At 44.4% G+C, this 18,527-nt stretch overlaps 1 long non-coding RNA gene across 1 annotated transcript; it reads left to right on the forward strand.

The window, feature by feature from the left end:
• Positions 1–9,913: 9,913 nt before the first annotated feature.
• On the forward strand, positions 9,914–15,174 carry LOC119153241. Its single transcript, XR_005106093.1, has 3 exons — positions 9,914–10,051; positions 10,552–10,675; positions 14,941–15,174. It is a non-coding gene; the product is annotated as an uncharacterized LOC119153241 (long non-coding RNA).
• Positions 15,175–18,527: the final 3,353 nt, after the last annotated feature.

The following is an 18,527-nucleotide window of genomic DNA, read 5'->3' on the forward strand; positions in this document are numbered from 1 at the left end:
TAGAATGAAGAAAACCGTAACACTTGTGAAACTGGTCAAGGTCTGTCTCTCCTTGTTGGCACTGGGAACTTCAGTTTTGTCCGATTGCTGTCTAACAAGCCTTCAGCTGCGCTGCTGGGACAAAGGAGTTGGGTCCTTCCAGGGTATTGACCACCACCACCATGACCCACCTGCACTCCCCTCAGGTACAGCGCTCTGCTTCTTGGTCAGAGTCCCTCTGGCAGTGCCCAGGGAAAACCCACACCAGCTCCCATGGGGATGAGCCCATCTTTGCATCCAGCCAGGAACAGAGATTACAGCAGGGCCTTTGTGCACCGTCAGTCCCAAATCACCTTGGCTGTTGCATGTCCCGCATTCTTTGTTCAGCTTTCAGTAGCACAGAAAGTGGCACTTTGGGTGGCCAGAGCCTGAAAGGTTGGAATTTTTTCAGGGATGTCAGTCACCACATGGGCCTTGACCTTCCAAAGACCCATCTGGAGTCCTGTTACTTTTTGAAGTGGGGCTTAGGGTGCCGTTGCGGTGGTAGACACACCAGGAACTCCCAGCAGGAAGATGCTAAAGCTGCTACTGTGGGAACCAGTATGTCAGTAAAGCTGTATATCGATAACTGCTTACAGATTGATACCTTGGGACAAATTCTGGACTTTAAATGATTCAGTCAATGCACTGGCACTGGTCTTCACCACTTGAGGGCAGAGGCCCCAGGGTTTACTTTAATTACTTTAATACATTTACAGTTGATGACAGACAACTGGAGCATACAACATGGTGCCCTTCTATATCTCTTCTGGCCTTTTCCGATGGTATTGTGTGGTCGGAGCTGGTGGAAAAGATTCAGTTGCAAAGGAAAATGTGAAAATACATTGGACACTTTTAAAAATTCCAGACTTCAATAAAAATGTAGCTATCTCTTCATTTATTTGTTTTAAATAGCTCTTTCATGTGTTGGGACAAAGGGACATTGTATTAATTGTGAAGTGTGAAATGTTTTTCTTGTTTGCTTGGGACAACAACTGGGAATACATGGATTTGCCTATTCACACTTTATTGTTATGACAGCATTTTTTCACAAAGTATTTGAAAGCCAGAGCTATGAAAGGAATAAAGTTGGCTATAAATCTGGAGGAGTTTCATGCTTTTGTTTTAAGCTTGCATGTATGAGCTTTGTCAAAATTATGTCTTTCATCCATGCTGTCTGCCTGATTCAAGGGTTCTTGTTCAAATATCCTTTAGTAAAACCCATTTGACTGAAAGGCTGTGCAAACATAAGATGGCTATGATAAGAGTTCTACATGAAATCTTTAACATGCTTTGTCAGCATGAGGGGTTTTTTTTCAGCTGTGTGCCCTGGTAAATATTTTTTTTTCCCCCCTCTACAGTAAGTCCATTTTCTTGAAGTACATTTCTTATTTATAATTGCTGTAATTTTGTGATGGATTTATGACAACAAGACATTATGCTTTAGGTGAAATGTTAATCCACTGTGGATTAGTGTTACGTGAAAAATACTGCCCTAGTCCAAGCTGTGTTACTAAAACAAGCTGCATCAGAACTTAGGTCCCAGACGTGACTGAATTTGCAATGGATCTATTTATTTTCTGTGTCTCTCTTTCCTAAGTAAACTGCCTGTCAAGCTTTCTTTAGCAACAAAATGCTAATAGTCATCATAAGGAATCTAATCTTGTACCTTTGCTTAGCACAGAAAAGGTGCTGGAGAAGAACACATTAATCAGCTTAATCAAAATTGAAAGACATGCTTTTTCTTTCAAATGTGGTTGTCATATGCGAGTACATCATTGCACAGGCAGGAACTGGGAACAGAAGGGTTCATTTAAACCCTGTCTCAGCTCTGTAACATCCAGGATAGCTGTTGAAAAAAATAGCTGTTTGTCCTGTAACAAACTATTTGTATCACGCAATATTTTCTCTAGTAAGTTTGGTTCTGCAACTAGTTTACGGGAAGGACAAGAAGTAAAACTTCTATCTGAAACCCCCTTTGTTTCACTGCTGTTCATTCCTGCGTTGCTGTTTTAAAGTCGGAGCTTTTCCAGGTCCTATTCATCTCCACTCACCTTTGCTTTTCTTGGTAAAAGTCTACATTGGCATACAGCTCTAAGACAGGAAAAAAGGAGAAATTTTACCACATGCCTCTGCTAAACACTAATAACACGCTGGATATTTTCCACTCCACCCAAGCTGCATAATTGTTCACCATATGAAATGAAGTTAATTCCGTGTAATGTTTTGATGAGTAATTTTAATCAGGATTGTGGAGAAACTGCTCTCCAGTCTGGAAATGTAAGCGCTTCCTGTAGTAAACAAATCTTGTAGTTTTAGCATTTCACTTAATTTGATTTTTCAGATGACAGAACATGTTCTTTCTCTTGTCCTATGGTCTTCAAGGCTTAGGAGCCCTTTTGTAGCCCAATTTAATTTGTTCCTCCCTTAAACCAGTTACAGGGGAGAGAGAAAAGGGTAAGTTTTGTCCCTTTCTTTGACAAGTCAGAAGTCTTGACTGTGATTTCTCCCATTTCACCAGGAAGCGTGTGAACCCGCTGTGGCACCAGCTGAAAATTAGTGGCTTCTTTGCAGAGTGCACACTGGATCAGTGTCTTGTTGGAAGAATACATGGGGAAACTGGTGAGTGCGAGTTGACTCGACACTTTTCAGCACATGGCAATGACTGCAGGCACCTGGATCTACCAAGTAAATCTCTTGACTTCTGAGAGTGGCTGCCAGGATGAACTTGGTCCACGGGTCTTAAGCAATCTTTATTGCATGCCCTAAGCTCCCTGGTGCTTTCAAGGCTCCTAAATACGCAGGCTGTGTTCCAGTCTAATATTTGAAAGCAGTAAGAAGTTGCAAAATGAGTGGCTGGTAAAAGTACTGCTATTGCATAGAGTTAACAAGGAGTTGTTCATATTTGGCATGGAACAGCCTGATCTGTTTTCTTCTTGGGCTGTCCCAGGCAATCTGTGGCTAAAAAGGCCAAGGTACTCCGTTACCCAGAGGAATTATAAACCCAAAATTCAAAAACTATATTGTCATCTGCTAGACATGTTATCCACAGGCAAATGAAACAGGGCATACGTTCTGTAAGAACTGCAAGAATACATTAAAGAAAAAAATAGCCAGGTTGGCTGGCTATTAGTTGATTACAGCCATCTTACAGTTTCACACTCCCTATCTCTGCAGGCTCCTGTGTGCTGCCAGGCGATGTGTCAAAGTGGAGGGGGAGCAGGGAAGAAGGGACTACAGGTCGCTGTGGATGTAGCACGTGTGTTCGTGTGGTCACAAACGCAAGTCTTGGAAGCGGATTTCCCCGGAAATTGTGAATGGCAGTAAATCGGGAATTCACATTTAAAAAACGCCCTCCTATATTCAACGTAATTCTTTAGTTTTAGGGATTTTTCCATGAATAATCTCATTTCCCAGAATGCTTCCAGAGAGGAAACATAAAACAGGGAAGTCATGGTCATTTTAATATAGATGTAAATAGGAAGACGGTGGTGTGATGAAGGGGTTATTAACATTTAGCAATACTCCATTTACTATTGGTAAGCACCATTTCACACCACTGTTGGAAGTTTAAAGTACCGGTCCCATGACCTATCCTGTCTTTCTCTTTTATTAAGTTCTTTGCCATAGATCTGTCCTTTGGCAAACACATTCCCTGATATTTTAAAGCTGAGAATCTCCAGATGTTAATTTTTTTGCTAAGGGGGATTTAATGTTCCCCCTGAAAAATAGCACAGCAAACAAAAGATGCATGCTGTTACAGAAATGACAGGTTTCTTTTTTTGGCAGGTATTCAACAGGTTGAGAGTGCAGGGAGTGCCTGCTGAAGTTCATGATTACCGAAATGTAAGAAATTTCTTTTTGATCCACACCGCAGCGAATGGGGAGTGCAGCTTTTGCTACTTTTGCTACGTTTTTTTTGCACTGGGAGTGCAGCATCCATGGCGCAGGCTTTACCCTGATGAGGGCAACAGGGGAGAAGCTGCCCTACCTTCCTCTACAGACAGCTCTAGAGAATGTTGCATGAAATCTTTTCAGGTCTTAAGTTTGTTTCAACCTTCATTTGCTAAGGAAAATCATCTGTGAACATTTGATTTGATGCGTTGTGCTGTGACATCCAGCAGCAGCGTAGCCCCAAATTGCAGAATGCTCCACCTGCCTCGCATGGCAGGTCAGCTACAACCTAGTGAGGAAGAACGCTGCAAAGCTTTAAAAGGCTTAAACTTCTAGTTGTTGGACTTCATACCCTAAAGCCCTTCTCTGTAGTCATCTTTGTCCCCATCTGTGCAGCATCTGCCGCTTGGTGATGTTCTTGCTGTTGCATCCCTGTTTGGGAGGGTGAATCATACTGCTCCCATTTTACAGAGAAGCGAAACACAGAATTAAATGGCTTGTGCAGTGTCTCAAAGGGGCAGAGGTGAATTCTGAACTTTGGCCTCCCAAGATCCTCACCAGCATCTTAATTTCTTTCCCTTGTCTGAAGGGTTCTGCTAAGTAAGCCCAAATGGGCGACGCCATCCTGGGGGTATGCAGCCACTTCTCCTTGGCCCAGAAAATGCAGCTGGCTGGTTGGGTGAGGTTTGCAGAGGTTTCCCAAATGATTGCTGTCCATGCAGCGCTGGGTAGAGATTTATATGTCACATCTGAAGCACTTGTCAAAATGCTCAACACAGTAACTCGAGATGTGGAGATTGCAAAAAGATCAATGGGCTGAAAGGGAGTCCAAGGCATGCACACTGCCAGGGTGGATTGTACGTAAAACATGTATTTAACAGAAGAGCACAACATTGATTTTCTGTGACCTGGATGATTTCACAGATTATTTTGGCACTATATTTTGTTACCTAAGCTGTTTAAGGAGATACCGCATACCCATTAAAGAACCCTCGTAGCTCATCCTTTCCCTGTCCTTCGTTGTGCAAGCACACCCGGGCTGCACCCACTGCCTCTCCAATGCGTTGTCCAATACTGCCCTTCCCTGTGTGTTAACCTGATTTATTTCTTACTACATGAACCGCTGATTTCTTCATTCGGCCTCTGTCTTTCATCACCAGCGTTTTCTTTGGTTCCGTTGATAAAACAGTTACAGCAAAACGGAGGATTTGATAATGTTTTAATATACTGAGGTTTTAAACATTAAAGATTACAAACCGCCTTTTCTACAGACAAAGCAGGTTCTGATCCTATCCGCAATGCAGGGGTTTAGCGGTGGTGAAGCTTAGAGCTGTACGGTAACTGTACCCTTTGATCTTCTTCCTCTTCCTTCGCCAGTAACCTTCGGAGCGAGTCCGCTGGCGAAGAAGCTCAGCGAGAGGACGCGAGTCTGGCTGCTTCATTGATGTGCAGAGACACTGGATCAACACCTGCAACACACAGCTAGGGATGGATACCACATATTGTAGGATTCGCTTCCCGGCGCTCCCCTGCCTACGTGGGGACAGAACAGATTGTCGGCTTCTGTTGCAGCTATCTAATAACCCACCATCTGTTTTTCATTTTTAATTTAGACACGAGCAATAGACCTGAATCGAAACTGTGGTTCCAGATCCCGTGAGGGTTGCTTGAAATTCTTCTGAGTTTAATAATTAAATAAACAAAAAATTATTTAATCTCTCAGCAGAAATCCACCGAGCTGTGCACGTGCCTGCCATGAACAACTGCACGCTCATTACCTCATTTGTTCCAGCCCCTGTGCTGTTAGGGCTTGTTCCTTGTCACATCTCAAGTCTGTACCATAATTTCTTCAGGGCAAAGACTGTGTATGTTTGCCTGGTAATGTATCTATGGGAGTAACGTAAAATACTAATGGCATTAACAGCAAGTGTGAATGGTAATTTGGGAACTCGAATTAATTTTGAAGTTTGGCTCTTCTGTTCATCCATGAGTAATCAGGGAGAAGAAAGAAACATTCCCCTCCAATGTACTTCAAATTAGGATTTGAAATTGGAAATTCCACCAAAGCTGTATTTTCTGTCAAGAAAATGGCCAGTGAAATGCCTGCACTGCTCATGAGCCCAGCCCAACGCCACCCCTAGCAAGACACGTGATTCACTCCAGTGTCTCAGGGCCACCAGCAAGCGCGATGTGACCGGGTGGGCATGGTGCAGGTCCAACCGGGGATGCAGCAGATGGCTTGGGTACAAAAGAAGGGTGAGGTTGTGTTGGACTGCAGCGTTGTCTCTGGAGCCTGATTTGGGGGTAAATCGGTCCTGCCAGGTGGAAAGGATGACTCAGAGGGACCACTCCTCCTCCTGACTCCTCTCCACGTCCAGACATGGTTGTCTCCCTGCAGCCTCTGTCATCACCTTCTCCTCTCCAGCCCTGTTGCTGTGTTCCCCACCTTCCTGCTGGCAGAGCAGGATAGGTGTTGACCTGGAGGAGTGTTGGTATGAGAGAATAATATTACCAAAATACAGGATTTGAAGGTGAGGCTCTCCAGGGACTGTCTCAAGCTACTGAGGACTGAAGAGTCATCAGGGTGAAGCTTTAAAAGGGACCTAGTTCTTAAAAGACCTTTTCCTCCTCCTGAAGTGGTAATGCTAACAGGAGAAAGAGAAAAGAGAAAAATCTATCCTCCTGGTGTACATTGCTTGGAGATTAAGAAAGCTGAGTGAGCTCATGTTGCTCCAGGGACTGTAGCAACATCTGGGTGCTTTATGTAAACTCTAAGAGTTTGCTAGAGATGCTACTCCTGCGGTAAATGCTAGACTTCTGTGTCGCTACCAGTGACTCCAAATTCATATAACGTGAAACCATTGCAGATTACAGATTTTGATTCTAGAGTTAGCTGTGTTGACTGGGCATCGCAGCACATAAACCTGGCAGATCTAAAGGCTGGGCTGTCTTAGCTCAGCTTCTGTGTTTCCAGAAGTCTGATGTTGCCAGCGTCTCCCAGCTGTGTCAAAATGAGCCAAGGAGTTGGGCAGTGGTGTCAGAGGGCTGAAAAGCATTTATGGGGTGAACCTGTGCATCTCTCCACAAGGAAGGCAGTGAATGGTCCGGTCCTTTGCTCCCCAAGCATAATGCATGTATTGACTGTTGTGGGTCTATGGTACCCAGCCTTTGTTGGTCTGTCTCCGGTTTGGGGAGCTAAATGCTACCTTGGGATTCTCAGCAGCAGCTCAGGCAGTCCTCAGTAAAGAAGCCAATGTCATCAAGTGGGGTAGATCTTCCAACAGACAGTGTCCCCGACGTGGCTGCAGGGACTTCTGCCATGTGCTCCTTTTCTCCTTGGGACAGCAAACAGGGCAGAAGCCGTGCTCCCATGGTGTGGAGCCAGGTTACCGGTGTGAAGCAGAGCAGGATTTGCTGCAGCGCTGGCCGTAGCAAGGCCTTCATCTGAGGGCTGCTGGTGGGAGAAATCCGCTGGAACTCCGTGGCTGGGTGCTAGCAGAGCGATGAGAGATGTCTCTCTCCTTTTGGCATGGTGAATAATTTTATCTGTTTTGCTTTTCCCTGACGTGCCAGCATGGTGAACAAGCTGACAGCATTCGTCTAGTGTGAGTGCCAGCAGAGGAGAAGGGGAGTGGAGCAGCAGAAACATGCTGAGAGTCATGAGCAAATTATGTGGTGCTGGGGCAGACTTCCCTCTGGGTCTTACCTATGTTTGAAAGCCTGGAATGTAATCTTAGAGTTGATTATAGGGAGCTTCCACCATCTTCCAGCTCCAGCCCTACCCATGAGACAGCATATGAGCTGCTGAGGTGGAGGGACTATTGTCATCCCAGTGCCTCTGCTGTTATTTCCCCCTTAGGAAAACAAGCATGTGGCTCTGTGCGTGGTGAGAGGGGATTTGAGCATTGCGTTCAGGCTTGGACCTCTGAATGGAAAGACTGAGCTCTGCACACCACTGAGCGAAGCTCCTTGCAGCTTTCTGCCCAGAAGCTGTGTCTCCTGTGCCAACCCTCAGACGTGCCCAGCTTTCCCAGAACGTTGTGCAAAACCATCCTACTTTCTGCTCCTAATTGCAAGGAGCTCAGCATTAGGATATGTGGGTATTGTCGTGGTCCAGCTCTGGAGAAGGAGTACACCACTGAAAAGATCTTCTGCGGAGAAGATCCTGCAGAGGTTACCTAATGTGAAGGAAACAGCTTTCGCCTGAGTCTGCCAGACAAGAATCAAAAAGAGAGATATGGGGTTTTTTTTAAGCATTTCAGCTTCTGCCTGACTGTTGCAACCGTCCTATTATTTGCTGCATCATTCTTCATCCTTCTGCGGGAGGGACGTGGAAGGCAGCCCTGCTGTTTAATCACTTGCCTTTACTGCTCACTTGTGGCTAATACTTGCTCCTCAGCATTGCAAGTGGAATGCAGTAGCACTGCTTTGCATTACCGCCCTGTAGCTGAGAACCAGGCCAATATCATCAAAATTCAAGGCATTCCTTTCCCAAACAGCACTTTACATGGAAAAGTACCCTTAACTCTCTCTAGCCCTGAATACCAGGCTTGAGGGCCTCTTTACCTGCCAATGATGCTGGGCAAGCTTACAGCCCAGATAAATCACAGGCAGCTGGGGAACGGGCGGCGGCTCTTGTTTCACCACTTGAAAGGCAACTTTTGAAAATTGTTTGGAATTCAGCCTTTAATTTTGCACCCACACATTTGAACCCATGATCGGATGTGAGCTTGGATCTGCAGGGCTCATCTGCTGCAGTACCGATGCGTCACTGTGCATATTGCCTGCCTAAGCCAGAAGAACCGTTAGATAATTAAATATCTAAATGTCTTTAGTTTTTCCCACCGCTAGTTAGGAACAGAGAATTAAAAGGCATTGGGACCTCTGCACAGGCCCTGTGTGAGCAGATTCTTGTCCCCCTTTATCTCCTGGTCATTCATAAGTGCTCCCCACAGCTTTCCCATTTATCCCAGGCTGCTTTCCTAAGATGAGCCCTCTGACATGCTACTCCACATGTTACTATAATTATTATACAAAACCCCAAACCCATACGCTTCCCCAAAATGAGGCTTAAAAAATATTTATTTTCTTTCCTTTTCCAAATCCAAACTTCAGGAAAATTTGAAATGCAGCACATGCAGCATTCATGGCTCAGGGCTGTGCCTGCGGGCAGCCGGAGCCTTGGCATTGCTTCCAGGGGAATGCTGCTCCACTCGGCCTGGCAGAAAATTGTCACTTTTACTGGTATTCCTGCTGGAGCAGAATTTGGAGGAGGGCATGGAGGGGCTCTATGACACGGCACTGTTGTTGTCATTGGCAAATTAAATTGGTGAATTAAAAAACCCGCACCCTCTATTCTCTACTTAATGACGGGGGAAGATGGCCCGCTGGTCTGCTTCCTTACTTGAGATTTCTCTGCGTCTGCAAGAAAAAGTAAGGGAAGTAAAATGCAAGAAAAGAAACACGTTTTTTCATTTCTTTCCCAAGTGTATGTAATGACTATGAAAAAAGAAAGTGTATTTTCACCTGGATACTAAATGAAGTAATCACTGAAATTTGCATTTACTGCTGGATGACATCATCTTTGAGCAACTTCATTCACAGAATGACAGGCTTTACTCATAGAATGAAGTCAAATGGAGCAAAATGATTGGATTTACTTTGAAGTCGGTGATTCTCACAAGTACTGTATTATTTTATTAAGAAAAATTTAAGTCTCTGCACAGAAGCAACGGATGCTTCATTGGGTTTTGGATGTCTGCTCACCTCTCCTGTGGGAGTATGATCTCAGTGATCTGACTGATTTCCAGCTGGAAGTGAATGTTGTCTGGGTATGATCCCAGTGTCCAAAGACACTAACTGTGGATGGTGGCTGGAGACTTCTCCGAGAAGCCAGCCGATGCCAGGAAGACACCACTTACAATGAAGTCATTGAATAGGAGTTGCATTTTGCTCTGAGGCTGTGGTCTCAGCTGCGTTTCTCAGTCTGGATCATGATTAATGCTGTGTCCAGGCTAAAAATTTAGGATTTTTATAACTGGGAATTGAGTTTGTTTTTTCTGTTTCCTGACTCATTTGAACCTGCGTCAGGCAAAGCCTTTTTCCTCCCCTGGAAAAGCTCTGTAAATCTCTTATCTTGGTAAGTTTCTGATTTTCCTCTGCATCTTGCCTTTCATTCTGGAACTTGCAGCATATGTATATTTGTCATAAGCACATACTTCTTTCTGTCTTGAGATTAATTTTCTTCTTTGCATCTTTTTGCATTCATTACCTTGCTTTGTTGCAATTTAGACTGTAAAATCTATGGGCTTTAATTTTACTTGTGTATGTAAAACACACCCACGGTCATATGCAAACAATAATGCAGAAGGCATATTGTGTCTTTTCATGGGCTACCAGTTGTTTTCAGGAAAAACTCTTTTTTGCAGATGGACAAACAGCATGGAAATGGAGTGGAATTTGTATCTGTATAATAAGCTCCCAGAGATTAATTACTGTGTGCTCTTTGTCACGTTCAAACTATATGGAGCACCAAGACGTCAGATAGCATGTAGGCAGTAGCTAGGTGGAAGGCCACTCATAGAAACTCCAGGATTTGGGCATTCATAAAGTTAAATTTAATGTTCACCACTTTGCTAGGAGCAATGAAGCACTGGAGGCACCCACCTCCCCGAGGAGCTGTTGCAACAGGACCTTGATCGCTTGCAGCCCAGTGACGTTTCCATACAGGGATGCTCACTCCAGCCTCTTGGCCCACTTCCCAGTAAGGATAATTGGATATTATTATTTTTTTTTTCTACTTGCGTTTCCATTGCTTGTTAAATGCCATACGGTATTTACTCCACATTTGCTGGCCGTAACTGCTAAGTGGTATTGCTGAACGCTGTTACCTGTCCCAGTGGTAGAAACCGGGGGGGGACGGACGGGACGGGACACGGGTTGTGAGGCTGTGCAGGCTCCTTCAAGATGAAAGACCCTGTCTTAGGAATAGCGGGTTTTATTATTTATTTAGAGGATGTTTTCATGACACTGCAATTTCTAACCCAGCATGGTGAGACCGTAAAATAATAGTGGGTCTGTTTAGAAGAATGTGTTTTATTTGGCACATTTTGGGAATAGCAGTACAAAGGAAGAAAATAAAGTTGCAACGTTTATGGCAGCTGGGTTCTCTGTCCGTTGGTAACCGCTTACCACAAATAACTGCTTGCTGGTGCCCACACATGATATTTTAAGATCCGAGCTCTTAAAAAGAAGCTCTTAAACATCAGCAATATTTAGTGCTGTACAGCCTTCTGGCCACCACATAATGACTGCAGTGTTTTTTATGAAAATGAAACTCATCACATTCTGGGCTTTGCTTTAAGACCTCACATCAATCACTCAGCCCCAAGCTGTGCCTCACACCTTTTCAATTCCCACAGCGTTGTTCTTTCCGTTATGTTCGTCTTAATGTCTTTTCTGCCTTCTTCCTCGCTGTCTGCTCCTTGAGGAAATATGCTCTCTCCAAAGCTGTTGGCTGAACAGTTCTCTTACTGATCTGGAGGGGAGAGGGGAACCTGGTCAAGTCTATAAGGCAGAGACAACTGGAGCACAGTTATTGACCGTTTCTTACAATACAAACAAACTGGGCACAAGTAGTGAAAAAGTCAAGCAGCAAGTAAGAAAAATAAAGGAAAAAATATTTTTATCCCCCACAAAACTGTCCATGGGACTCATTGCTACAGGATATTGTGAAAGACAGAAATGGAAATTATTTTTGAAAAGGAGCTAAGAAAATGAATGAAGGCTGGATTCATCATCATTATGAAGTGCAACGGCTCAGATAAACCAAGCTGCTGAGAACCCCCCCCGAAAGTTGGTAGGAGCTGTGAGGCCCAGGCGCCTGCTGCTGGTCCTAGAGGAGGTGGGATGGATCTGATTTGGTCACTCTTACGTGCTTTTCAATCATGCCACTCATAAGGAGTAAAACAATGGCAAAACATAATTACAAACTGTTAAAACTGTATAAATGCAGTTAATTTAATGTAAGGGTTTGCCTTACTGATGAAATTACCCAGTTCTTCAACTTTTTAATCTCCCACCTTCTTCCTTTCTGCCTAATGCTGTCTTTCTCCTGCTCTGCTGTGATGCACGCTCCTCAGGGCCATGCCTGTGTCTTTCCTTCTGTAGGGCTGCCTCATGCAACTAAAAAAAAGTACAGTAGCTTTATTCATCTGCATTTACTTTCTCCCATTCCTTGACCACCCCATACGCTATGGCTCTCCCTTGGTCCTTACTCCCCTCCTCTCTAAATAGTGGACAATAAATGCCGCACAAAGTCTTCCCACCAAGCAGGCAAATAGGCTGGGCCTTTCCAAAGCACTTGATCCTGGCTTAGTCCCTTGTCACAGACCCTCCTGCTGGAAATGGGGTTCAACAAGCAATGAGGTCAATGCTGAGCATCTGAAAACTCTTCCCACGAGCCTATTTTGCTTTGAAAACCTCCCTCCCACCCATCGGTTGTTTTGAATTAGGGTTTTGGCCAGGGATCACTGAGTTCCTTGACATGGCATGAGAATATATATTGCAAAAGGAACATAAAGCTGTTCTGTGCCCCTTAGCTGCCTGTGCGGTGCCCTAGCATCACTTTATACCTGTTGACCTGGGTAGCGCTGGCTGCAGGCAGCTGAATTTCTTGCACTAAGCCTGCGCTCTTTCCTATCTGGGATGATGCCACCGTGAAGGAAACAAAAGGAAAGATAAGCCACCGCTTCAGAAACCTCATTTCTCTTGTCCCTTCTCATCTGAGATGCTGGTAGACAAAGAGATACTGATGAGCTTTGTTTCGGTGCCTTGCTGAGGATGCCGGGCGGTTGGGCAATGCTTAGTGCTGCTAGTCACCAGCTGTCCCGATGCTGCAGAGTGCGAATGTGCCCACAGTAAACAACCAGGGACAATGGGGACTCTAAGGAGGAGGAATGGGTTTGTACCAGGGCTAGTAACTGTACCTGAATTAACAAAGGGGCAATTCAGCTCGTTGGGATGGCGTACTGCGGCACAGTGCAGGAAGAATGAATGAGAAAAGATCAGCAAGGCTTGGCTTGTGCAGGCTGGCACATGATAACGTTATTGGTCCTGTCATTTGATGCTGGGTGAAGAATGCAGAAAGAAAGTGCTTTTAGTCAGCCAAGTTAGCGTATGACGTTGGTAACATTATTTTCTGGTATCTTCTGCAACATTCCCTTTTTCTGTCGCCTGGGTCGTTCCTCTTCTCCTTTCATCTGGTGATATTCCCGGTTATTAGGCAGCAACAGAACGGTGGGATTCCTAGCACAGCAGCGTCAGTGCTGACCCAGTGGGGATCGATACACTCCGAAATTCCTGGGGTGGTTTACCAGTAGTTTGGGCACACTTTGGATGGATCAAAAACTGGCCTGGGGCATTTGGAGGAAAGGTAGCTGCAACTCCTGAGGAAAAAAAAAAAGGTCTGATAAACTTTTGTGCTCTGAGAAAATGGAGGGGTCTGCCCAGGAGGGTGAGTACGCATTGAGAAACCCAACATTAGGCATCTGGGCTTGAAGATGTTGGTTTGTACTCTCCGTGACATGCTTTGTAAAACAGAAATCTTAATGTAAATAGTAGCAGATAAAGGATTTTTAAAATGGCCTGTTGCCATGAAAAAAAGGAGCTGGGCAAGCAAACAAGCAAACGCAGCTGAGAGAATGAAGGTCCCATAACTCACAGTGCATTTGTTTACTTACTTTGGCATGAGACGCAGGTGTGAGTTCATTCTTTGTTTCTTTCTGCAGGCTGGAAGAAAGCCTGCCTGCTCCTTGCCACGCAGGTAAAATAACTCGAGTACTGAGGAATATTCTTTAAAGCTGTGCTTTGCCACCTTTTTTAAATAAAAAGGCACATGCCTTTTGAAAAAGAAGTCCAAGGACCAGCTAAAGTTAAATAAATAAAATCTGCAAACTGTTTCATGCAAGGCTCTAACAATGGTTTTCATTTATTCTCCTCACCTCTCCCTGAAATGAGCTAAACTTTCAATGTTCATGGATTACTCTCCCCAGTTTTGCTTCCTGGCATAGATCTTTGCACATTTTCACCTCTCAGGTGTTGCAAATCTCCACGGTCCTCCTGACTGCAAACTCTTTACACACACTTTCTTCTTGGTTATATTAGTCTTTTGTATTTTCAACCTCGTAAGGACTTTTTCATACATACTTTTTGATCTTGGCCAGCTGAGATCCTACTGCTGAGAGTGTAACGGGGTGTTCTTTGAGTGTGCAGAGAGTTTGGGAGAGGGCAGAGTGTAAGAGCAGTGGGGATGGCTAAGCGGAGCCCAGGTAGGAGCTGCTGGCTACAGAGGGACTGTTTTGGGGGAGGACTAGACACATCCAGCCTCAGGAAAGGGAGTTTAGTTTTCAGAACTAGAGCCAGCTGTGGGGAAGCCCCTCCTGGAGCTCCAGGTGGAAGGAGGTGTGCTCCCAGGGTCACGCTGGATCACAAGACTGGCGCTCAGGCCAGCTGTGTAACCTGAATGCCTCTCCTGTGGGATGGATAAAGGGGAGAAAAGAAGCACTTGGAGATAGTAACCTGGGTGGACTGAGAGGCGGTATCTGGTGGGTGAAGATGCAGAGGCTGGAAAACAGGAAGGGAGAGGAAGAGCAGGGAGGAAGAGGAAGAGCAGACAGCTGCTCTGTGGATGGTCCCTGTGTTTGGCTAATGATGGTAATAAAATAGGATTAGCTGCTAGCCCTGGATTGATGGCCACGGCAATTGCCAGCCACTGCTTCCCTTCTGTGAGTAAATGAAGGTGGTGGCACGTGAAAATTACTTTTTAAAGCTAATTAGCTCCGTGTTAAGTCTCATCAGACAGTTAATGTTTCAAACAAGTACAACCTGGGTATAATTGCAGCCTCTGTAAATTTGTTTGCCCCATTAATACTTGTCACTATCAATTATTTAATTCCCCCTCAGCTGTTTGAATGTTTGTTTCAAAGTGGGCTTTACATGGATTTATTAACTGGTTTTTGGTACTGCCAGGAGATATCAGGAGCTTTGCAAACCAGAAGATGTGTTTCCTGCTCCATGAGCTCTGTAAACTGAAGGTAAGAGATTAAGTGGGAAACTGGAGAAAGACAATGATGGTGTGCTGATAGATCTTTGATTTAGTGCTACAAAATCTGTGGGAGATATCCAGGGGGAGGGCGAGCCCAGGTTTGAAAGGATTGGTGTTTGGGGGACCTGGTTCAGGTCTCACAGAAGCAACTGGGAGCTCCCATCGAAGCAAGCGGTGCCCGACTCACCCAGGAGGCTTCTGCTCCTGTTTATACGAGCAACGAGAGAACCATAGCAGCAGCAAAACAGACTCCAGGAGAGAGGGCAGACAAATGAGACCGCTCCAGGGAGAGGAGTGAGTAGGAGCTCAACAGGGATGCTGGAGGGGAGAGAGGGTCGCCTGCCCCGGAGCACTGGGGAAGTGCAAGCAGGGTGAATTGTCCCTGCCAGCCTGATAAGGAAAATGATAATCAGGAAAAATCTTTATTAGAGCTGACTCAAACATTTTTGCCATATCTTAAATCAGAATGTTTGCTTTTACTGCTGTTGATTTTCTTTTTTCTTTTTTTTTTTTTTTCCTTTTTTCTGGCTGCTGTGTCTCTGCTGAAATGTTTGTAGCACAGATGGCTTCCTGGTAATTTGTGTGCATGTCCTTTCAGGAATAATATGCTCCTCCAGGACAGCGCTTTTTTTTTATTATTATTATTATTTAAAGCGACACCTGTTTGATGTGAGCATTAATTGGGGAGAGCAATAAAGAAATGAGCTGACAGCTGAAGAACCTTCTCTTGATCTCCCTGTGCTTATCTTTAATGCTTTTAAGCTTTTAGTATCAAAATAATTAATTAAGGTGGCATTTCGGTGGTCAGATGGAGAGTGCTCATTTGGCTTGCAGCTCCTTGCAGCTGCTCAGCTGACATGTAAGCAAGCATTTCTGTGCCGTGTGTATGTGGCACGCTGCAGTCCTGGCGACCGAGTATAGGAGTTTATTTTGGAAACTGCTAATGGCTTTGTTTGCACATTTATTCCCTTTGCTGAGAGAGGCTGCAAACTGTTACTGTGACCTTTTGTGTTACTATGATAAGAAGCTGTTTTGGAGGAAAGTAGGTCTGGTGCCTTGGACACCCAGGAGCCTTTGCAAAGGCCTTCAGCCCATCTACGCAGAGGAAGACACGATGCTGTTTGCAGCTGGAATCCATAGGCTGTGTGACATTAGCCGGGGTGAGCACTTAGAATTTAGGTGTAAGAGTTTAGAAATAAAAAGAAACTAATGCGCATACTTATTCAAGGCACATGGTTTGCTGATTTTGAGGGTCCAGCTATGGAGGCATCTCCAACCATGCCAGGACTGCTTCAAGTTGATTTCCAGTAGAGCAGAGAGATGCATGCGGAGGGGAACCCGCCTTCCTCCCATCTTCGCTGTGGGACCCTGCAAAGTTGCCAGACGCCAGTTAAAAAGGGGCTTTTGGTTTCTAAAAGGGGAAATAGCAAACCACCCTGAAGCCAGAGCAGCAGCAGACCTCACAAAGTGTTCTTCTGCCTTCAGACCATCTCTTAAACATAGCTGCAAAAAATTAAAGTTTAAATGTTAATTTTTATGTAAGAAGCAAACTATAAATTGTGCTTGTTCTTTATTTTGGCACTAGAGCTGCAAACAAAAAGACATGTCATATTGCCTTCATAAACTAACCCCAAACAATTAGCTCTAATTTTCTTTCAAGTTTTAGCACCGTTTGTTTCCATATATGTCCCCAGCTTTTATTATTAAGAAAAGTCTAGTTACGTAAATCATAACTTATCACAGGGAAAACTGAATTATGAAGACATTCTTACTGAAAGTCCTATGTGTTTTGTTTTTTCTTTTTCTTGGTTAAATAAGTAGCTTAAAACTGGTCATTTAGAAAAGAAAGAACAGCACTTGCTGCTTTTGCAGTGTCCTCTTCAGATCGTGCATATAATAATATATAAAATGAAGCATATTCCCATAGCTGCCATTCTAGAGTGAACAAAGCTTGTTATTAGATGTCTAGCCTCGTTTGTTTGATTTGAACTGCAGTCAGAGGGATGAGTGCATGCTTGACATTTCTTCCGCAGTAAAATGTCTAAAGCAATGCCAGCCCAGGCTCCATTATGGGAAACTAGTAAAATCCATTCAGCATGTTCATGAACAGCAATTCTAACTTTTAATAAACTTACATAGTATATAACCACTTTCGGCTGCTTATGTGGGCAAATGTTTCTGATGTGAAAAACAAAATAGTGTAGGTTTTCTTAGATATGGGAAAAATACTAGCAAAATCCATATTTGTTTTATATGGCTGAGCCTGTTTATATTGCCCATGCTAAGGATTATATGCCCTCAGATGGGAGAGGAATCTTGTCTACAGCTGTTGTGGAGAGCCTTTATTGTAAAAGATGATGGACAAAAAGTGAAGAACTTTCTTAATGAATATATAAGTAACGAGAATAGAAGACAGACCGGGAACAGTGACTTTAGCTCAGTTCCTTGAACCCTGGCAATACTTTAAGTACATCCCTGAGCTGATGCCAGTTGAACAAATAACGTGAGTTTATCTTTAAGTTTTATTAGCTTCAATAGGCCTTACACATGTGTTCAATAACAATGTATAATAAAAGCTCTGCAGAATTGGGGCTCCAGGTTTACTTTTTAGGTCATGGTTAATGGTATTTGTCCAGCTTGTCCTGATAGTTAAAGATAAAACCACTCTCTGCATTCAAAGTAGTATTTATCCATGCCTTAAAATGTTAAAGAAATAGATAAGGTGTATTCCTCCCTCTTGGATTCCCTGGGGGTGCCAGTCTCATTTGACTGATTGTAGAATCATTTAGGTTGGAAATGTTTTAAGATCATCATGTTGAGCCAGTAACCCAGCACTGCCCAGTCCACCACTGAACCACGTCCCTAAGCAAAACGTCTACACTTTTTTTTTAAACACTGGTTTGCTATCCTTGCTGGTGCTGCTCAGCACCTCAATGTGAAGTATGATGCTGCTTCAAAGATCTGCGACTTGCCTTTTCTTTTAAGCCGTAAGATCTTCACACCAAGGATGCTCTATTTCCAGCTGTCAGTCCAAGCTCCAGTAGGAAGTGGCATTTCACAGAGGCTGCTGGAAAGCCACCAGCTGGCTAATGGGGTAGGCCTGAAATGGGAGCAGGCTAATGTCACTTCTCCTAGAACTGTAAACTCTCTCTTGTTAATGTCCCAGGATATAAATGCCTATATAAATGGCAGACAACCAAGACCAGAACTGCTGGCTCTGCTAGAGCCCTGTCGAGGCTTCCTCTGATGAGCTGTGTCGGGCAGGCCAGAGGGGTGCTCTAACTCACAGCCAGTGGCTACAGGCTCAGCCAAGACTGATGTGGTGGGATGCATCCTAGCTCTGCCTCTTTCCAGCAGCAGCAGGAAGCGGTTTCTGAGTGAGGTCCTCCTTTGGGTTCATGCCACCCAAACACGGATATTTTTTGGGGTAAATAAATAACGCAGGCAGCTTGCTTTACCTTGGTAAATACAGCGTGAGCGTATGTGTAAGCTTGGCGCTAGTGCAGAGTTG

This window comes from Falco rusticolus, chromosome 9 (assembly GCF_015220075.1).
Source record: "Falco rusticolus isolate bFalRus1 chromosome 9, bFalRus1.pri, whole genome shotgun sequence".
In the NCBI taxonomy this organism is placed as follows: Eukaryota; Metazoa; Chordata; class Aves; order Falconiformes; family Falconidae; genus Falco; species Falco rusticolus.